The sequence below is a fragment of the Antechinus flavipes genome, chromosome 2 (assembly GCF_016432865.1).
Source record: "Antechinus flavipes isolate AdamAnt ecotype Samford, QLD, Australia chromosome 2, AdamAnt_v2, whole genome shotgun sequence".
Lineage (NCBI taxonomy): Eukaryota > Metazoa > Chordata > Mammalia > Dasyuromorphia > Dasyuridae > Antechinus > Antechinus flavipes.
Genome location: NC_067399.1, coordinates 109,089,467 through 109,113,077, shown reverse-complemented (window position 1 = coordinate 109,113,077; position 23,611 = coordinate 109,089,467). Strand labels below are relative to the sequence as shown.

The following is a 23,611-nucleotide window of genomic DNA, read 5'->3' as shown; positions in this document are numbered from 1 at the left end:
AAACATAATCAAAGTCTGAATTTCCATGCTAGATACATTTGGAAGCAAATCATATACATACAATCACACATGTTTACATATACACATATTTCTTAGAGAAAATCATCTAATCTTTCTGTTGCTTTCTCAGAATATATTATTCCCTTTACTTAGACAACTTATATTTTATATCTTTGTCTTATTATTTTTTCTAATCACTCTCCTCCCTGATCATGGAAGTTGGTGGTTGAGGAGTATAGAATGATCATATTAAGTACTAACATTTTCCAATATTAATTTATAGGATTTTTACTTTACTCTCTTGGTGATGGGATTGAGAGTGAGAATGGAAAAAAAAATGTTTAGTTAATCATCTTTTTGGGCACTTGACCCAGAAGCCTTCCTGTTGACTATATGTCATTTCAGTCCGCTTCATGAACTCTTTCTTTCAGCTGGATGTGGTATAACATCTTCTCCCTTCATATATTTATCCAGACCATCCCACATGTCTGGAAAAAAGTCTCTTGCTATTTTTGCCTTTTTAAATTATTTTTTTCCTTTCAAAGGTTCAACTTAGGTGCAAGTATTCAATGAAACCCTGTTCTGATTTCAATATATTAGTATCTCTTCCTTAAAATACCTCCCTTTAAATTAGTTCTGTGCATATTTTATTTTTTAGTATAATGGAAGCTCTTGGGAGTAGGAGTTGTCTTTGTACATACATAGTAGATACTTAATTTTTTTTTTAAAAAAATCAAATTCCTTTCATTTCATGCCATCAGTTTATATGGATATCTTACTTTGCTCATTGGAGTAATTTCTCAAATTTTAGACCCCATCCTACCTTCCTTAAAAATTTTAGTACTTCTTAGTTTTCTTCCTGAGACCATTTCCTATCACAATTATGGAGACTTTAGTTCATGTTGATGAATGATCTTTTAATTCTTTTTCATCTCTGTTTCTGTTATCTTGATGCTTCCTTTTTCTTCCATTCTATCATGCCTATTCTATTTTCATTTCCTTCTGGAACAAGCTTGGATTTCTTGATTTGTCATTTTAACCCAGAGCTTACAATCACCTAAGCAGCTCATACCTTTGTATTTTGCCACGTTGATCTCCAACTATGTATCCCCCATCATCAATTGCTTATGTTCGCCCACTCTAATGTGCTGTAAACTTCTGGGGGGAAAATCAATAAACTGTTATGATTTTTTAATCACTATAAACTCATTCTACTTTATCTCAGCAGGAGAGTTCTTTCTCACTACTGTTCTGTAATTCTTTTATTCAACTCATTTATTGATGTCTATTCCTTTTCTCACAATGATAATTTCAAACTTTTTTCACTCTTTATGTATAGAAAATATACAAACATCAAATATAAGTGACAACAGCTCCCTTTCATATCAACTCAAAACTTTTCATTATCTTGACCCATTCTTTCCTTATTTTCTTTCTGTAAAGGTATGAGTACCCTTGAATTATGGAACATAAAGAAATTGCCCCATTTTTCCATGTTCTATACAACTAGGTCCCAATTAGTGCAAATAAAGTATTCCCTGAGGTGGTCACATTATTTGAATTCACACCACATATTTCCTTTGGGCTAGAACCAATTACCATATTTTATATAATTATAACTTTGATTAGTGTGAATTTAAATACATTCAACATCTTCAGGGGATTCATTATTCACATTAATTGGAACCTTACTGTAGAAGGTTCTTGTTATGGTACCTATTTTGCTAACCTTGTCAAATCAAGTCAAGAACCATTTATTACATGCCTACTATGTGCCTGACATAGTGTTAAATGTTGGGGATACAAAGAAAGCTCACTCCCCAATCAGCTACCCAACTATAACAAAATGGTCTCTGATATGAAGGAGTTCACAGTTTAATTGGAGAGAGAACATGAACAACTATGAGAAAATAAGATATATACATGGTAAATAGAAGATAATCTCAGAGGGCAGGTAAAAGCATTAAGGGGATGAAGAAAGATGGAATTTCAGCAATGCATATTACTTAAGAATTATAAGAGAAAAAAACACCCTTCTCAATCATATTGGATTGGATTAATTGATCAATTAAAACTACTTCTTAAGATTCTTCTATGCATTCAATTCTGTGCTAAATGCTTTAAGATGTATAGGAATAAGATATTCTTTGTCTTCAAAGAGAAGAAAATCTACTCTTTGGGAAAGCAAAATTAAGATACATCATAATAGTGACCAAATGACAGAATGAAAATAAACACTAAATTTTGTGGGACATATATAATATAGATGTTGAGATTATACTATAGATGTAACCTATAGCTTACGTGTTAAAATGAGATGGAGATCCATGAAAGATAAAGAGATAAAAAGAGATTTACATGATGAACAGGGTATAAGATTGATATGGGTAAGGAAGATACTTGTATAACCCTAACCCAAGTAATTGTTTTATTAAAAACAGGAGGTATAGAGAAAACACTGAACAATGGATACTCTATGACTTATTTTTCTTGGGTTTTGGAATAGGAAATATTCTAAAGAAATGCACAGTCACATTCATACTAACTCCCCTTGGTGCTAGTGCCCAAAATCAATTGCCATTTGGCTTGCCTTCAGTGTTCTAGGAATGGGTGATTGTTTAAGACTTTGTTTCAGAATAAAACACTTTCAGGGAACTGAGCCATAAAGTAACTATGGGGTAGAAGACGGATCCCAAACAATTTCTGTGTTCCGATTCCCCTGATCTTAAACTGCATTGTATGTATTTCTACAGTCTGTTTCTTTCTTGCTATCATGACCAGTAAGTCAAAAGAAATGCTCCATGTCTTCATATGTCTGGGTCCTGTCCTGTCCAGGTATAAACTTCATTTTGTAGAGGAAAGATGCCTCCGATCTGTGAGGTCTGTACAACTCTCTTTCTTTATAATGAAAGATATTAGGGAAAAGATGACTTTTTAATGGCACAGGACAGGACAGGCACCTCAGTTATCACATAATAACCATCTGTCCGAGGAGTTAGTGCCACTAATTGGTCTCTCACCTTCAATCTAAAAAATGCGCCTCAGACTTGAGGTTATTTTACAGTTCACCCATCAAAATCTACATTAAATGAACCTTCAAGTCGTGGCATAGACCACAACTTTTTCTGTCAGGGAAATTGAAATGACTGCCAGGAAGGCATTGAGAAAGTTTGTGCGACAGATGGAGCGGTTTCTGAGGCCAAAGGAAGTCTGTAACTGAAATTCCCCAGGGCTAGTTTAAATACCCTCCAAAAATCTATCGTAGTGGCGGGGGGGAGTTGTACAGAATTTGGTCAATCAGTGAACAAATATTGAATGTCTAAGGGTGAATAGCAGTTTAGTAGGTCTGGCATATTTATTTAAGAACAGACAAAATCTTTGTCCTTAAGAGGTCTGCAACCAAATAGATGCCATGTAGATGGACGATGAAATAAGAATCATCTTTACAAGTAGTAAAACAATCTACTGTGGAATAAATTGAAGAGAATTGCTGTTGAAATTGTGATTTAGCTCCTTTTGATTAAAATTATTCCCCCAATCTCTAATTTTATCATTAGCAATTTCTATCTTTATATCTTGAAGATTGTTTAGTCTGGTAAAATCTTAAATTGTAAATAGCAATAATCTGTGCCTTAAATCATTGTCAATTAACACTCTAGAAAGCATTAATTTATTAAAAAATTTTTCTGTGATAGCTGGACCAGAAGAATGGTCTTTGAGACTATAGTGATCCTAGTAGGAAAGAACCATTAAAAGGGGAAATAGAAAGAGGTTAAGCACAAAATTTCTGACTAAGATTGTCTTTGAACAGTCTAACGTAACATCCAATTTAGTCCTCTTTTCTCATAGTTGGAATTGAGGCAAAGAGAAGTAAAATGTCTTGCCTAAGATCATAATGCTAGAAAATCACAGAATTTTAGAATTGGAAAGGGACTAAGAATCATCTGGTTTAACCCATATCTGCCCAAAGAATTCCCACTACAACATTCCATAGAAATAGTCATCCAACCTTTGCCTGAAGACCTTCAGTGATAGGGGGAAATAAGAGTCAAGAATTAAACCCATTTTCTTCATACTATACTATGCAATACCTTGGGTTTCTCTCATCTGTAACACACACACACACACACACACACACACACACACACATTTTAGGCACACACATTGAACCTGGAAGTGTCATATCAAGAAAGGATTAAATATAGTAGAAAGTTTTTTTTAGCTATTCTTCAAGCACTTAGCACAATGCTTAGCAAATATTGAATACTCATTGACTTGCTACCTCTTTCCATGTATTATGGGTACTGACTTGATCACTCCCTACTTACCCTTTGATTCATATGCTAAGGTTGAAATTACTTCATTTAGATCATGGTTTTATTTCTAGACTAGCCTGTCCCCTGTGCCTAGACTAAAGCATTTGCCTCAGCTAAGATTTCTCCTCCCTATGGGTCAGGAAATAAAATCCATTCCTTCCTCCCCACCTCAGATCAAATCTCACCTCTTTTGTCATTCTTCATGTACTTCTTTAGCCCACCTTGATTTTTCCCTTTCCTTATTTCCCATAACATTCATTTTTCATATGATTTACTTCAATATTACAGCAAATATTGCCTTGCATTGTTAAGTGATCGACTATTCTATATGTGCTATTTTTGTTTCTCCAATTGGACCTCAGAATCCTCAAGAGAAGGTTTCATGTCTCTTGCTTCTTTGTTTGCCCACACACATCTAGTAAAGTGCTGGCTGTATAACAGAGTCACTTTTTGAATGAAATTGAATTAAATAGAGGACTCTATTTCAGATGTGAGTTGTGACCCAAATCCAGATTAGAAATTAACAAAGAGGAAGGAAGGAAGGTTTAAAGCTGAACAGGTCTTCTGCAGAATAGTCTAATAGAAACACAAAGTGGTATACAACAAACCTTGCTAGTAGGTGATGAAGAATAGATTCAAATATGTAACCCTGATAATCAGAAAAAAAAGTCAAGTATGTTTTGAGAAGGAAAGAGTGGAAAATTAAAGAAGATTGGGGAGACTGGAGAATATATTTTAATGTTGTGACCAACAAGGCACTAAATCAGTGTGTATTTGAGGGTAAGTAGCTTGTCATGAAATGTAGTTTATGAGGAGAAATACAAAAACAATGGAGAAATATAGGCTATATAATATATGAGCTACTAAGAAGACCCCAGAGAAAATAAGAGGAATGTATAGGAGGGAAAACTGCCCAGAGGAAGCACTTGTAGAAAGACAAATTCAGGTTGGGAGTGGGACCCTACAACTTCTGGGACGGGGACAACTAAATATATTGCAAATGGTGGGGTAACCAACAAGTCCAATGAGCATTGAATGGAGTTTGATACTATGGCTTATAGAATTACTCTTTGAAGATCCTAAGTCCATTGACCTAAATCTTGGGCCATTAGGAGAATGGTCCATATAATTTTTATTGTGGACTTATTAGCACAGTATTGACTTATATAGACAAGCACTTGTTCAGTTATGTCCAACAACTGAAATAGAAAAAAAAAACATATTTTGGGCTTTTCTCGGCAAAGAAAGTTAGAGTAATTTGCTATTTCCTTCACCAGCTCATTTTATAGATGAGGAAACTGAGGCAAACAGAAATGACTTGTTCTAGGGTCATATTGCTAGTAAATATCTGAGTTAGATTTGAATTTAAGAAGAGTCTTTCTAATTCCAAGCCTGTTGGAGTAAAACTGCATGTATTATACAACTTATATGAAAATAGAAACATTTTAAAGGGATGAGATAAAGATGAAATAGTATTTGGTCCTAGAATCAATAGAAGTCCTGGAGTTTATTAAATAGCTCAGATTTAATATTTAGAAACATCATTTTGGCAGCTGTGTTTTGCTGTTTTGAAAATAGATAAGAATTGGGAAGAAGATGCCAGGACCATTTAGGACAGTATTGCAATAGATGAGGTGAACACAACTATTTAGAGTCTAAAATGGAATGGTGACTGAAGCTATGTGAGTAGAGAGAAGGGGTTTGGATAAAAGATATGTGAATAATTGGGTTTTTTTTTTTACAATAGATAACTTTGAAGTCATAAGTTGGAGTAGCCAGACAGATGGTGGTACCCTTAATAGTACTTAATAGTACTAGGTAAGTTTGGAAAGAGGAGTTAGTTTTGGGGGATTAATAATGTAATTAATGAGATCTGTGATCTGTAGAAAGTCAATCATGCTTATTCATCTTCTGATGACTTATTTAGAGTCCTTACACTGAAGTGTGTTTGCCTAACTACAAGATGGTCTGGGAAGCAGGAGGTTAGGTGTGCCAGGGTGGGCAAATACTTATTTAAATGCTATTATAGACATAATTTGCCATGAAATTCTGCTGTCTGCTTAAGAAGCAAGGAGAATTAAAGCAAGGAGGAGATGAAGGGGACAGTCTTGGAGGTTAAGGTTAAATATAGTTGTGCTGGAGAGAAACCCACAGATGCCATTTTCACCCTTTCAATATACATATGTGTGTGTTTATTTATATATGCACATATAAATTTATGCATATATCAAAATATATGCATCTTAAGAATATTTGCATTAATCCAACCATTCTGGACAACAATATGGAACTATGCTCAAAGGGCTATCAAACTGTCCATACCCTTTGACCTAGCAGTGCCACTATTGGGAATGTATTCCAGAAAATATATAAAAGAGGGGAAAAAAATCCATATGTACAAAAATGTTTGTAGTAGCCCTTTTTATGATGGCAAAGAATTGGAAAATGAATTGGGGAATGGTTGAATAAATTATGGTATATGAAAGTAATGGAATATTATTGTTCTATAAAAAATGATGAACAACCTGATTTTAGAAAGGACTGGAAAGATTTACATGAACCAGTGCTAAGTGAAAGAAGCAGAACCAGGAACACATTGTACACAATAACAGCAAGATGATGCAGTGACAGATTTGATTCTTCTCAGCAGTTCAGTGATTCAAGGAAATCCCAATAAATTTTGGTTGGAAAACATCATCTGCATACAGAGAGAGAATTATGGAGGTTGTAGGTGATTGAGGTTGTATATCAATACATAATATGTTCACTTTATTCCTCTTTTTCTTCTGTTTTTTTTTCTCTGTGGTTTTTTCCTTTTGTTCTGATTTTTTTCTCCCAACATGATTCATGAGAAAATTTGTTAAAAAAAAAAGTACATATATTAACAAAAAAGTTGATTTTTTAAGTGTAACTGGGAAAATTAAAAATTAAAAAAAAGAGAGAGAATGGAAGACCCAGGACCATATGGAAGACCATAAGCAGCAACAAAAGAAATACATTTATCTAGCATACAAAACCAGGAAATATATGTTTTTGCACAGGTTGCTGTAAATTCAGTATGTAGGAATATGAGTCTAATTGGGATGAGTGTTATAGTTAGAATCTCTGCAAGTCAAGTCCTGGCTACAATGCTTAGTTGCCTTGATACCAAATACTACATCTAATAGGACTATTTCTTTCTTTTTTTAAAATTAAATCTTTTTATTTTCAGAACATATGCATAATCTAACATATATAGGACTGCTTGCCATCTAGGGGAGGAAGTGGAGGGAAGGAGGGGAAAAATCATAACAGAAGCGAGTAAAAGGGATAATGTAAAAAAAATTACCCTGGCATGGATTCTGTCAATATAAAGTTATTATAAAATAAAATAAAATACAGAACATATGCATAGATAATTTTCAACATTCACCTTTGCAAAACATTGTGTTCCAATTTTTTTCCCTTCACTTCTCTTCACCCTCTCCCCTAAATGGCAAGTAATCCAATATGTTAAACATGTACAATTCTTCTGTACATATTTCCACAATTATCATGGTGCAATAGAAAAATCAGATGAAAAAGGAAAAAAATGAGAAAGAAAACAAATGCAATTAAGCAAACAACAAAAAGATGAAATTATATTATGTTGTGATCCACACTCAGTTCCCACAGTCCTATCTCTAGGTGCAAATGGCTCTCTCCATCACAAGATCATTGGAACTGCCCTGAATCATCTCGTTTTTGAAAAGAGGCATGTCTGTCAGAATTAATCATAATATTAGCATACTGTTGTTGTGAACAATGTTCTCTTGGTTCTATTCAGTTCACTTAACATCAATTCATGTAAATCTCTTCAGGCCTTTCTGAAATCATCCTGCTGATCATTTCTTATAGAACAATAATATTCATATAACATAATTTATTCAGCTATTCTCCAATTGATGGGTATTCACTCACAAAAAGGGCTGCTACATTTTTACACATCTGGGTCCCTTTCCTTTCTTTAAGATCTCTTTGGGATATAAAACCAGTAGAGACACTGCTGGATCAAAGGACGTGCATAGTTTGATAATCCTTTGGGCATAGTTCCAAATTGCTCTCCAGAATGGTTGGATCAATTCACAACTCCACTAACAATGTATTAGTGTCTCTGTTATCTCACATCCCTCCTGTGATGACTGCATATTTAAAATCAGCCAGAGTCAGGAATTCAGGTTAAGGGAAAAATCTTCGATGTTTATTATCAGTAGAGGTGAGGGGAGATTGCGATAGCAATATAGGCAAGAAGGATTGCAATAGCAATATGGGCAGCTGCGACAGGAAGCCAGCTAGCAGAGGGAGATCAGAGATGTTGGGCCGTTGCAATGGCAATGCAAGCAGCTGTGTCAAGACGTCAGCCAGCAGTCTCTCTTTCCTCTTCCCTTTCCACTCCCCTGCCTCCATCCACCAAAAACGTCATTTCCTATACAATACATCAGGACAAAGGGGGGGGGGCATTCTTTCTCCAAGCATATATATTAATAGAGTATGGTCCAATTAGTTTCATGTGCTTGGGACCTCAGTGCATCAACTCAAGCCTCAGCCCATTACACTCTCCAATATTCATCATTGTCTTTTCTTGTCATCTTGTCAATCTGAGAGGTGTGTAATGATAACTCAGAGTTGTCTTAATTTACATTTCCCTCATCAATAATGATTTAGATCATTTTTTCATGTAACTATAAATGGTTTTACTTTCTTCATTTGAAAACTATTCATATTCTTTGACCATTTGTCAATTGGAGAATGGCTTGAATTCTTATAAATTTGAGTTAGTCTTCTATATATTTTAGAAATGAAGCCTCTATCAGAACCCTTGAATGTAAAAGTTTTTCTCAGTTTATTGTTTTCCTTCCAATCTTGTCCACATTGGTTTTGTTTGTATAAAATTCAATATAATCAAAATAATCCATTTTGTAAGAAATATTTGTTTCTAAATAAAAGAAATAGCTTTTTAAAAATTAGATAAGAAAAAAGAATGTTTGCATTACAGGATCACAAAGTTTTTGCTTTGAATTTGGGAATCAAGAGTCTACAGGGAATGGTTCTCTCCCAGTCATCCACTTTTCTAGATAGAAAAAACTGGGCTGTTCAAAGACCAAGGAATGCCACAGCAGACAGTGAAAGATTAGCAGAAACTATCATGATTTTATCAAAAGTTGGAGACTTTGTTTTGACCTGCATCCTAAGCCTCAATCACCTAACCCATTTTTAACGGAGATTACAAGTGATCATTAACATCCTTGAGGATTGCCAAAACCACATTAAATTTTAATTATAAAATAAATAAAATACAATAAAATATGGACAATATTGCATTTTAAAATTTTCACTATGCAATCTACAAGGATCCTTATGTATTGTTTAGTTACCCCAATTTTATTTGAATTTGACACTATTGCTGCTAAGTATAGAAGATGACTCAGAAAAAGAATCATTGCAGATTGAATAAAAAAAGAGGCAAGGGGCTAATTCTTTTCCATTTGTGGGGAGGTGTTTAATAAGTACCTAAGTGTTTAGTACCTTTTCAGACCATGTCCTGTGGACTGAGTATTTTCAATAAGCTGACTGTACCTGGCTACCTTGTATTTTACTCATTTCTTATCTATTAGATAAGATAGATACTCATTTCATAACTGCTTCTTCTTCTTCTATTGTTGTTTATTCTGGGGTATGGTTTAAAATTAAAACAAAAACATCAAAAGTCAACCTTAGCTCTTTTCTATAATACATATTTATTTCTTATATTTAGGAATAAGAATAGGATTGGGGCAGCAATACCTAGGTCTGGGTTTGGAGTCAGGAAGATTTGTCTTCCTGAATTCACATTTGGCTTCAGACTCTTATTGATCAAGTCACTTAAACCAATTTGCCTTAGTTTCTTCATCTGTAAAATTAGCTGCAGAAGGAAATGGCAGCAGGAAAAACTCTTCACTAAAACTCCAAATGAGGTCATGAAGAATTAACACTGAAATGATCAAAAAAGAACTAGACCTGTGACTTCTTTATATAGAGAATTCAAAGGGGAAGAAATCCCTTCTACCATTGTGAATTGACAACTTCCCTAGAATTTACAATTTTAGGGCTGAGAGCAGTAAGAGGTTAGATGATTTGAACAGGGACACAGCCAATATACATCAGAAGTATGATTTGAACTCAGGTTTTTCTAGCTTCAGGACTGAATTTTTTTTTACTACTTATTTTCTTCTGTTTATCTCTAAAATGGGACAATAACTACTCTGCCAACACTCTTCTGTGAATAAGTAAATTCATTTGGGTCACTCCTTTTGAAGTTGAGAAGGATATATCTTGTTATTGTATTTATTTCAGCATTTTCCCTTTGAGAAAGTTCAAGTAGATGCCCAGAGAATGCTCAAATAAATTTATTTGGGTTCATTTTCTTCTTGGGCTATTAGCATTACACAGTTGCAAGGTCAAGATAAGGAGGATGAGACATCAGTGGAAAACAGCTAAGGATAAAATCAACAAATGTGAATGGTAACAACACACATAACATTTATGTTAAGGCATCTGAGGAACAGTTTTGGCTTGTCTTGGGCAAAATTCTCTAATTTCAGAGCATTGTACACTTAACATGGACATACTCTACTAGCATTTGGGAGGTCATCAAGAATATGAAAGATTGGGATAATCTAATCCATTAATAGAAAAAAAGGAAAGAGAGGAGAGAATATATAATATAAGATTCCATCTTAGACGAGTGAGAAATAAAATGGAGACGTCTCATGTGGATATCCCAGTTCTAAATGTACCTTGCATTCTACATCGGTAGCCAAATGATGATTTCAGGGAGCATTTATACCTTCCAACGGGGCTTTGGTTATCGAAGAGTCAGCCTCAGTGTAAGACATGTGGGTGATTTTTTTCCTTTTTTGCTCTTTCCAGGCTGATTCTATTAATTTTCCTTGACTTCACGTGCAGCCCTGCACCAACGCTGCCATTGATGATCTCCTTATTCATCTTGTAGCGGAGAGGCCATTTAGATGAATATATGTTCCCCATTTTCTTTGCATTATAAATTCAGTGTTGTGGGAAAAGGAGTATAATGTAATGGCAATGCATCCACAGAGAAATGTCCCTATTTGAGAAGTAGAGTTTTAGAGGGGGGAGCAATTGACAGCCTCTCAGTACAGTGGGCACATTTTTTTTTTCTGTACAACTGAATCGCCGCTAATGATAAATGAGGAATGTTTGATAGCTGGCTCTGTTGTCTGACAGCTACAGTTTTGGCCAGAGGGCCGTGGCAGGCTTTAGACTTCTGTTCAAAATGAGTTAAACATATTAGGCATTATGAAGGCACAGAAGCCTCGAGAATGAGTGTTGAAATGAGTTATCCGGGTAGGCTCCTGGGTACACAACTTGCAAAGCAGATGTCATTCTAATAATGTGTGATATAGAACATGCCTGGCCTAAACCCTGCCGGATGAAATATGAAGCCCCGTTGGTGATATTTAATACCATTTTATGAGGTGCCATCTTATAAAGACAATGCCCGCCGTATGTGGAATGCTTAAGGTATTTTGCCAAAGGCACCGGGAGGTATCTGAAGTAAGTAGAATTTTTATTATTTTATAAGCCTTTACTTTGTAATATTTCTGTTTCCACATTATTGTGGGGGCTTGCTGCACTAACCCTTTGTCGAACGAACTTTGTGAGCAGCTTGCTGCTAGATTGACTGATAGCCATGGCTGTTTCTGGAAGTGAAGGCTGGTTTCTTACCTAAACACATTCTTTAGAAAACCCTCAAAGAGAAAGGACAGCTTTGCTATAAGTATTATTAGAGCAGGGGATTTTTAAGTCCAAAATGCAAAAATATTGCTATGTCCCCCCTTCCCCAAGGAATAATCTTAAAAGTGATGAAGGATTTATGTGGTCTCCTCTAATCAGAACCCTCATTTACGTACTTCATTATGTAATATTGACTTGCTATTGACTGACTTTGGGGTCCCTTTTAGGGAAACCCAAGAAAATGTGCTTGAAATCCTCCATAAGGAAGTAGTTCCTGGTGTTAATACTGGCCTTTCCCTGCCTCAGGACCCTGAAACTTCTGAATGAAAAGCCAGTGCTGACTCATTACTACTCTGGAGATGAGGATGAGGAAGATGGTGATAGCATTTATATAGCTTTTTAAAGGTTGAAAAGTGCTTTATAAACTTTTATCTCATTTGATCCTCATCTACAACAACCTTGGGATATAGCTGCTATCATTTTTACATATTACATATGAGGAAACTGAGGTTAAGCAATTTGTCTGGTGTCACATAACTAGTAAAATGTGTGAGGTCATATTTTAATTCAAGTCTTCCTAATTCTAGGCCTTGCACTTTATCTTATGTGCCATTTAATGGCTTCAATGGTGATAAAGCTAAAGATGACAGAATCATAAAATCATAGAACATTAGAGGTTTTAGTATCTTTTGAGTTTATCTAGTGATGAGGGAGTAGCACTCCCTCATTTGACAGGAAACTGAGACCCACAATTAGCAAATGTTTTGAGGATAGAATAGAATGGTGGGGATTAGAATCCCATTTTCTTAATCCAACTTTATTTATATTTATCTTTTCACTATGCTATCTCTCATAATAATTTAAATTTACAGAGGTTGATAATTTTTTAAATATTAATGTCTGAAAATATTATTGTGATTTTAAAAACAAGTAAACCAGGAGTCAGTTATATGATTTGTCCATGATCACACTGTTAGTGAATGAATGCTGGAGCCAAGACTCAAACCTATATCTTGGATTCTAAATCCAATATTCTTTACATTATAATTTTAACCTTTGTGTGACATCAATTTTCATATTTTTATTTTCATTCAAAGTTCTTCCATATTTTTCTTATTTTTTCTGTTCTTGGGATTCCAAAGGATAAAAACTGTACAAAACAGTATTTAAAACCCCAAATTCTTGGGGAAAATATATCTGGGAACAATTCCTCATCTTCTCTTGTCATTGATGATTGGATGTACAATACTATGGAATGCAAAATAGAAAAAGTCACAGAAGGCTTCCTGGAGGAGGAAAGTTTTGATTTTGAGGATGTTAGAAAACTGGATTGACTGAGAACTTTCTTTATAAGCAGTAACACTCTGAAGAAGATTGCACTACTTTTTTGATGCCCCTATAAAATAGAGTGGGGAAAGTGGCAAGTGGTTAATTTTAATTCAATAGGAATTTGTTTGGAATGATTATTTTCATTTTGAACAATTATCCTCTTCTGTGACCTGGGTGGCTAGGAATATTAATGGACAAAGCCCTGAATATAGAGTCAAGAAGGGCTGAGTTCAAATCCTTTCACAGCTACTTCATAGCTGTATAACTCTTGATAAGTCATTTAATCCCTGTTGACCTTAGTTTCCTCATCTGGAAAATAAATATAATAATACCATCTACCTCTTAGAGCTGTGAGGATTCCACAGACTTTAAATTGCTATATAAGTGCTTGTCATGATGATGATAATGAACTGTATTTTGCTGTTGTTTAATCATTTTCAGTTCTGTCTGAATTTTGTGAAACAATTTGGAATTTTCTTGGCAAAGATAAAGAAGTGATTTGTCATTTCCTTCTCCAGCTCATTTTATAGATAAAGGAATTGAGGCCAAAAGGGTTAAATGGTTTACTCAGGGTCCTACAGCTTAAGTATTGGAGGCTGGATTTGAATTCAGATTTTCCTGACTTTAGTCTTGGCATTCTAACCACTGTGCCACATGACTGCCCAATGAACTGGATACATCATTCAATATTCAGCACATAGAGGCAGAGAAAAAAAACTATATATGCATTTATATATCTGCATGAAAATACATATCATACATACATGTATACATGCATATCATACATATACACATATATACCTACTAATAGGCCTTTCTTGAGTGTTAAATGCATTTTTAATGCATGTGGACTTGTCCCACTGGCAATGTAAAGCTTCCATCTGAGATTAGGATGATTTTAAATATACTTTATATGAAGTTAGCAAACCTGAGATGGTTTTCAGAAAACCTAGTAAATGTCCAAAGTCAGATTCTGGTCCTATATCCAGAATTTCTGTGTTAAACAAGTAGCTTAAAATCTCTGCCTTAGTCTGATTATGTGTGAAATAGGGGTAATCATAATACTTGTATTACCCATAGCAGTAGCTAAAAATATACAGTAGAGAAAAGTTCATCTAGTCTTAATGTCAGAAGACTAGAATATAAACCTTTATTTCAACATTCATTAATTGTATGATCTTAAGTAACTGCCTAGTTCTCCCATGCCTCAGTTTTCTTATATCTAAAATGGAAACAATCACATGTGAATGCAATGTATCCAATTATATATGTATCCAATCACATACATGTGCAATCACACATGTATCCATATATATCGATGTAGTCATATCAATTAGGATTGATGTGAAGAAAAGGTCTTTATAAAGTGTAGCCAAAATACTCTGGTAGATTTCAGGGTGAATATTTTCTCTAATAATCAAGATTATAATATTTCGTGCCTTTGCAATTCTTTACCGTATTTTCCTATAAATTCTCTACCAATAACTTTTCAAAAATATTAATATTTCCAGGACAAATGAAATTTTTTATCTGTGTAATTGTTCTCATGGCATATTTTTCATTTTGTCTCTCCATCTGCAGTCCCTAACACAGTACTTCATATATAGTAGATGCTTAATAAATTCTCAGTGATTGAATGAAAAACAATTATCTGCCTTCAACTCTCTCCTCTATTTAGCTATCATTCAACTTGCTTTCTCCTCTCCCCTCCACACCTCTTGAAAAAAATGCTGTCTCCCCTATCTCCTTACCACCTAGCATTTCTAACTCACTGAAATTTTTCTAAGTCATCAATAGATGCCAAATCACTTACAGAATAAAAAGAAAGGAAGAAAAATAAAAGCTCTGTCTTTCTTTGCTTCAATAAATGTTATCTTTGAGAAGGCTGCCCACAATTTCCTTATATAAATGCCTTTATTACTTCTCATCTGAAATACCCAACTTTTTGGGTAATGATAATGATACACAATTATAGAGTAACTTTTGCAAAATCTTTATAACAACTTAATATAATAGCTAATACAAGTTTTGTTACAACTGTTTTACAAGTGTAGAATCTGAAGGTATGCAAATATTGCCTGCCCATAATCTAACATCTGATAAAGGTCTGTGTTTGAATTTGAACCCAGGTCTCTCGACTTCAACTACAACCCTGTTTCCATTATGGCATACTGATTATATTCTCTCATCTTTAAATGTTTCAATCTCCTCTAATGAGTGTTTTCTCCCTCTTGAAACTGTGCATAACTATGTATTCATTTTGGTTTCACTGTTTTTGAATCTGTTGTATCCTCTCAGGAAAATGTAAATTTCTTGAGGGCATATGTCACATGTTAGTATTATATTTCTAGCACTTAACACTGCCTTGTTTTTATTATTACAAAATCATAATATTTGCAACTTGGAGGAGACTTCAGTATCTATATAATTCAATCCCTGCTTGAAAAAGAATTCCCTCTAAAATACTCCCAACAAAATAACAATGAGTCTTTGTTTAAAAATCTCCAATATGGAAGAAACCATTATTTCCAAAGGCAGCCTACTTGACTTTTTGGATGACTCTTACTATTCTATTCAGCCTAAATTTTGTTGTTGGATTTTTTTTCAACTTCCAATCGTTCTTCTAGTTATGTCCTCTGGGGTTAAATATATCATGCCAAAATCCTCTGCCATATGACAGTCTTTCAAGAGTTTGCTGACTATCCTCACATTCCCGTCAATCCTCTCTTTTCTAGGCAAATTATCCCTTTTTTTCTTCAATAGATCTTTACACAGAATATACTCAAGATATTTTACTATGCTGGTTGTTTTCCTCTGGTACATTCTTTAATTTATAGACTAAATTTTTATTTTCATGAAGATCTACCTTTTCTTCCTCCCCCTACCTCCATTTAGAAAGTAAGAAAAAACAACCCTACTGTTACAAACATAGGTATAGTCCAGAAAAACTAATTCTTTTATTGGTTATATCCCAAAAAAAGTATCTCAATCTGTACTCTGAGTCTATCACTTCTCTATTTGGAATTATTTTTTAAAATTGTATTTTATTTTTGATTTTTATTTATCAATATCCTTTTTGAAACTATGATGTCCAGAACTGAAATCAAACCTCCAGACATGATGTGATCAAAGCAGGATATAAAGAATGTCTCTTTTTGGTATTCCTGAAAACTATGCATATTTTCTACTAGTAAATGTTTAACAATCAGCTTTCAAAAAATGTATGCAATCTATGACACACTTTAAAATTAAAGCTGTATTATCAAGATTTTCTTCATCACTTTTTAAAGTCTCAACAATCAACAAACAACAAATCAAGCCTTCATTTGCTGCACTTATTGGTTTCCAAGGTGGGACTGGTTTGCCTCTCAGTACAGCCTGAGATCATGTCAACCTGTTTTGACTGCCATATCACACTGTTGACTCATATTGACCATCTTACCCATTAAAATTCTCTCTCTCTCTCTCTCTCTCTCTCTCTCTCTCTCTCTCTCTCTCTCTCTCTCTCTCTCTCTCCCTTCCTCACTCCCTCCCTTCCCCCTCTCCCTCTCTTTCCTCCTCCCTTCTTTCCTTCCTCCTTCTCTTCTTCCTCCCCCTTCTCTTTCTCTTTTGTTCAACAACCAGCTGTTTCTCATGCCTCCCCTAAGTTGTACTCAAGTTGATTTTCTTCCAAACTCATGTGAAAGACTTTATATTTTTTTTATTAAAATGCGCTTTAATTGATTTCATCCAGTGACATCCAGTCAAGTTATTTATTTTATTTTTTGATCCTGGATATAAATTTCATATTTTACCTGTCCCCGTTAGTTTTTTTTTTTTTGCCACTTCCAGATTTGGTTATATTTTCTTCTGTGCCTTTATCCAAGTCACTCAAAAGATATTAAATAATATATCCAAGGGACACTCTAGTAAAGATTCCCTCACTTCAACTCTTTCTAATAAACACTGTACCCATCTATTTATGCTATTGTTTATTCCATACATCTCTATCTTTCCCCACAAGAATATCATGAAATACTTTATCAAATATTTTAAAAATTCAAGGCTAATCATATCTATAGAATTATTCTTATCAACCAGTTTAGTGACCTTGTCAAAAAAGGAAATATAATTAATCTGGTATAACCTGTTCTTGAAAAAAAAATCATTCACCTACTATCTCCTTTGAAAAGACTATAGAATTTTACTTGAAATCACTCTATTTCAACAACTCAGAAGTTGCAGATTTCATTCCATTCCATTTTTGAAAATGATGACATTTGCCTATCTGAAGTGCCATAGTTCCACTCCTGGTCTCCATAAGCTATCAAATAATATAAAAATAATCATATTAATGATCAATCATAATAGTAGCTCCATAATCCACATACTTCAGGGTTTTTTTTTTACGAATCTAAGGAGGAAATTAATCTCGGCTAGATGACTTGAATTCATCAAGGATTGCTATGTGCTTTTTAACTATTGCCAAAATTATTCTCTGCTAATTTCTATTTTCTAGCCAGAATTGTGTTTCCAACAAATCTTGGTTAGTCCTATACCAATGTCTTTTTTTTTATCACTGTCATTATAGTAGGGGATATTTTTGATAGATTATTGGAAAGATTAGGGACCCATTTTTTACCTGTAACACATCAAATTTTCATGTGTGATGGTGTTTGTATTAATAAGGTTATTTTATTTATAGGTTCCTTGAAACTATAACTGAGAATAATTTTTTTTCTAATGCAACCCTTAAAGATCAAGGAAATTTTGGTTCTTTATAAGGAATAAATTGGAGAACAATGGAAGTAAGTAACTAAAAGATCAAGATCCAGACTTCTCTCTTTTTTGTAAAGTTCTTGTCATTAGCACTGGAGGCCAATCTCTAGTTATAAATTTGCTCTTTCCTTTGATTCTTCATGGTATAATAATCAATGATGTTGACTTCTTTTTTCATATCTCATGACATCCCCAATTGCCTCACTATTCTCAAAAACATTTTCAAAGCAAAGTATATTTTAATTCTTGTTTCACACATGTATCTATGCTCTGTCACTTACCATGTATATATTCTTGGACAAATCACTAGATGTGGTCTGTTTTCTCATTTACAAGAGGAGGCTGAACTATATGTCCTCTATAAATCCTTCTATCTATAAACATTTCTGAAGATCCAATGAAATATATATCTTATTTCACTTTTCAAAAGTAGATATTATTACTTCTAAAGAGCCAGATATTATTAGATAGTGATCATTACCCAAACAATTATGCATATATATAATTCTCATGTGAACATCTAAGTTTAATATAGTGCAAACCTAAACAATAATGATTAGCCACAAATTATACTACTGACTCTAGTGTCATGGATCAGAAAGAACTGACTTCAAATCCTGCCTCAGACAATTACCGTGTGTACCTTTGATAAGTCACTGAAGCTTTTAGCTTGTATACCTGCCCATGCTGTCAAGCATCCCAATATCTAGGAATATCTTGTACTACTAGGAAATGATCTATAATGTTTGCATTGAAATGTCCCCAAAGGACACTGAGAACTAGAAGAAGCCATTGGACCCATTGGGTTCCTCCTCTCTTTAAACATGAAGGATCTGAAAACCAGAGAAGCTTAAATAACTTGCCTTGGCTCATACAATGGGAAGAACCACAGATAAAATTTTAACCCAGATCTTTTCTAAGTCTTTTTCTCTTTCTATTAAATTATGCAGTTTCTATGAATGACAAAAAATGTGCCAGACTTAAGGGAGGAAAAAATCCTCATACTTTGCCCAAAGTACAATTCTACTTTGAATAAGTTCTTTGCAATGAAAAAAAAAAAATCCTGAGCCACACAGGAAAATTTTGAGCAGAAAGAACATTTCAAGGGAGGGCATAGTTCTACCTTGGGCTCATATGACTTTGAGTCTGTCTCTCTCCATTTTCTGAGCTGTATATCTTTGGCAGGGGGCACATCCATTCTAGATCCCCTTCTACCTCCCTCCTTCCAAACCTTGAAAAAATCTTAGTAAGTGTAAGAAATAAAGCTAGAGGTTAATTTAGGAAAAATGAAAGGAAATTTGTCTTTATGTTGCATTGATAAATCTGTGGTTAGACAATAATTGAAAAACAATATATGAGTAAAAATGGAAACTGACAATTTGAAGTAGCAGCCTGATTGCAGTGGATTATATTAGGAGCTGAGACTAGTCTGCCTGCCTTTCTCTTGCATACTTCCTTGGGAAGACTCGGGAACTAGTGGCAAATTTCCAATTCTCTTATTTTTCTTGTCCTGGTAGTTCATTTATAGCAGACTTTCCCTCCCTCCAAAAAGTCAATCTCCTTTTAACCCCCTCCCGCAATCTGCATCATTTCAATCACAGTAGGTCTTAATTGTGACATCTCTGTAGCCCTTGTCTCTAGTTATAGGAAGTTCATTTCATTTCCCCCCTTTTTCAGAATATTGTTCCCTCCTTCAAATAGAAAATACAAAGGAATAAGAGATTAAAAATGTAAATTTTATAAACAGAAATCAAAGGTCCTAAATCCTTAGCAAAGAAAAGCTAACATAAGTATGAACATTAAAAAACACACATAAATAGTGCTTCTAGGCTGAATATGTTAAATAATTCAACAGTTAAGTCATAAGCGTTCTTAAACTTAAGTATAAAAATGCCCCTGACAATATTTCACAGCCATGCATTTCTTTAAAATATTTAGCATTCTCATTAAAGAGAATGACTTTAGTTTATATATTAGTTACACTCCTGCTTGTTAATATGAAAGAATTTAGGAGCAAAAAGCATTCTTATGTATATAAGCAAAAGGCAATTTACATATAAAGTTGGACAACTATTCACTTTTTATTTATTTCTGGATCATCTGCATCTACATATAGCCATACAGCATTTAAACAAATTTGTTCCTTAATGTGCAGTATTAATATTCCCTGCCCCAAAGTGCCATTTGCTAATGCCATCATGAAGACAGGTTCATTCAAAGCTACAAGGAAGTTCCTGCCTTAGAAAGACTTAATGAACCTTACATTTTTTGGAATACTGCACAGTGTAATGCCTATTACATATTCATTGCCAGAATGGAAGATTTCCTTTAACTCTGAGCTTCCTGGTCTAGTTCTCTGTAAAACATTGTCAAAAGCCACCAGAGACTTTCGTGGAAAATTGTGACTCGATAGCAGGATGTAATAGGGAGGTCTAGAGAAGAGAAGTCAGTGGTATATAGGCCCACAGGGAAAAGTTCTGACAGACAAATGGATGGATAATGCAATTTTTGACATAATGGGATAAAAAAGTTTATGCCAGAAAGAACCAAATTAAAGTTATTACTTGAAAAGAAAGTCTGAAGTTTTCAAGACCATCAGAATTGCCTGTGTCGACTTTATTCTACTGCTTATATGCATAACAGTTTCTAAAAGGGCCATGCTGTTGATTGATTTATAGATACTAACAAATTTGCCATAAAATTTTAGCTACGTCTTTGGAGTAACAGTACTTTCTAGCTGTTTAGATATTATTAATAACAATAGAAAATAATAAAATGGCAACGATAATAGGGATGGGGACTAAACCTCTGATTTTACCAACAGAAGGGATTTCTAGATGAACACACTCCATCAATGCAGGTCAATACCTTCTCTCCAACATATAGGTTTAGAGAATTGTCTAGATACCTGAAAATGTCAGTGATCTGCCCAGTCATATAGCCAGTGTGGGTTAAAGGATTGATTTTAATTGAGGTCTTCTCGGTTCCTAGGCCTGGTCTTGATTTACTCCCCATAGTGTAGTACCTCTAATCATAAAAATGAGAGTAAAAATTAAAATTGTCTTATTTTACCTTCAATTTATGTTTGGACAGTTTTCAAGGGAATAGGGAGAGTAAAGAAATTAAAGGAAGTGGTGGTAAGGGGGGAAGGAAAATGAATTATAAAGTGATGTGAACTTTTATCTTGCAGTTTTTGAAAGCACTTAATGATATGATAACAGGTTCAGAAATCCACAAAAGGATAAGTTGTCTGCAGGTCACTACTGATGGGATGGGGAGTGATTTTATGCATTTATCATCAATCTGTGTTTTACTTAATAACAATCATATGATAATCATATAACAATTGCCCTTCTTTAATACCAGCATCCTAAATCTTAAAATAATCAGTAACCTCATCAGTGGGTCACCTCTGACTCCATAGCTCTAATAATTTCTCAATGTTTTTATAAAAAAATTATCAATATTTTATAAACAATATGGAAGATTTCACTTATCCCTAATAATTATTTTCTTTTGTCCCCTACTTTTTCTTATGTTTAAATTAGCTACACTTTGCAATTTCTTTTGGTGGTTCTGATTGGTTCTATCATTTCATTTACAGAGAGAAATCCTGTTGAGGTAACTTTCCAAATTCAGATGGGGACTTGCTCTGCAACTTATCATCTTAGAGAATCTCCTGGGGCACTCCAGGTTAAATAACTTGCCCAGTTTCACACTGTCTGATTGCTTCAGGCATGGAATTTGAAGCCAGGTCTTTCAGACATTGTATAAAATAATACAGAGTATGGTATCCATAGATGAGATAAGATATAATGAGAGATATTCTGGTTTGTTTTATACCGGGACTTCAGCCCACCTAATGACCAATACTGTTTTATATAGCCTAGCAACCCAGGTTTTAAGGTCTCTCTCTTTCCTTGAAAAAAAAAAAGACCTAAACACATTTGTTAAACCATTGATCATCATTAAAATCTTTCAAATTCACTTTATCCATGAGGAAATGTATAGACAAGTCAGTGGTTGGTTATTGGGAAATGGGGAAAAGAGAAGTAGTCATTCTCCTTTTGCCTGGACTCCTTCCTTGCTGCCTGGCACTTGTCTGGCACAAATGATGGCTCTCTTATTACCCAGCACCTGTTTTTACATTGGGCCAAAATAAAAGATTGAAAAAAAATATGAGAAATTTAGAGAAACTGATTATTAGGAATCTTATTAGCCAAAACCAAAACCAAATGGTGAAGTTGTTTGACTGCATTCTACCACTCTAAACCCCATGGTAAATTTCTCCAGCTTAGTTTTTAGGCATGTAGGCATACAAGACCCTTGTGATCTTAAAGGGTCAAGGCAAACTCCTCACGTGCCTGAGCTTTGATCAGGGGGCACCATGGGGATTTTTTCAAGTCTTGAGCTAAGCAGATTCAATAAAAAAGCTATTTCTTTGGATTTTCTCCTCATCTTTGCTAAAAGGAACCACAGATTGTTCCTGTGCCCAACACTAGCTTCACAGTCTCCAGGTGTCCTGAAAAACCATGCTATGTATCTCTAAGGTGATGCTGAAGAAAATGTATTGAATTGGTCAGTAAGAAGTCCATGGCTATATTTTAGCCAGCTTTTGTCTGTTAACACAGGTTATAGCATGCTATTGGAACCATCACCAGGTTGTTCCAGAAAGAATGCCAGCAACTACGAGGCTTGGCTCCTGAGATTTTAAATGACACTGGCATTGATATGTTTCTATTGAGTTTTTACCTTTTTTTAAAGGGCCATTTTATGTTTTTCAGTGCTCTGTCTTCTCCAAAGGGATCCAAACTATGTGAATTGACTCTATACCAAAATACACAGTGACAGAGGGAAAAAAAAATCTAATGCAGACTCTTCCTCCATGCAGAAATACCACACTCTCCTTATTATGATGATCACAAAAACGACTGTTTTTACATAATACCCCAGAGCTTCACAAAGGAATTGAATGGACAAGCCTGCACCTACCAATAAGTGGCACTGAGCATCTACGAGGTCTCCCAAATAGTTTGGCACATCTCTCAATGGTACATCTGGTAGATTTGGATGGCATTTATAAGGAAATAATCCAATAATGACACGCCAAGGCCCTTACCAAAAAAAGTGCTCGTGCCTAATGTCAATCATTCACCCTCTGACAGTTCAATGAACATCCTTCCTGGGATGGCTCTCAGCCACCTCAACACCCAAACATAGCAAACAATGCTGCAAGACTTGAGAGAAGAAAATGACAATGCCATAGCAAAGCATCAAAAGGAAGTTGCACAACATGGGCAAGAGGTTGCCAAGTGTTGCTTAGCAATACAATGCAGGCAGGCCACAGGATTGTCGATATTACTCACAAAGGGGATGACATTCACCACCCACAATGAAAATGCATCATTCCAGAAAACAAGAGCCTACCACAGCAGTAT

The 23,611-nt window shown here is 34.6% G+C and overlaps 1 long non-coding RNA gene across 1 annotated transcript; it reads right to left on the bottom strand.

Annotated features, from left to right (window-relative positions):
* Nucleotides 1-831: 831 nt before the first annotated feature.
* Nucleotides 832-23,359, bottom strand: LOC127552384 (uncharacterized). Its single transcript, XR_007951353.1, has 3 exons — nt 23,166-23,359; nt 21,082-21,200; nt 832-1,158 (listed from the first exon to the last, which is right to left on the bottom strand). It is a non-coding gene; the product is annotated as an uncharacterized LOC127552384 (long non-coding RNA).
* Nucleotides 23,360-23,611: the final 252 nt, after the last annotated feature.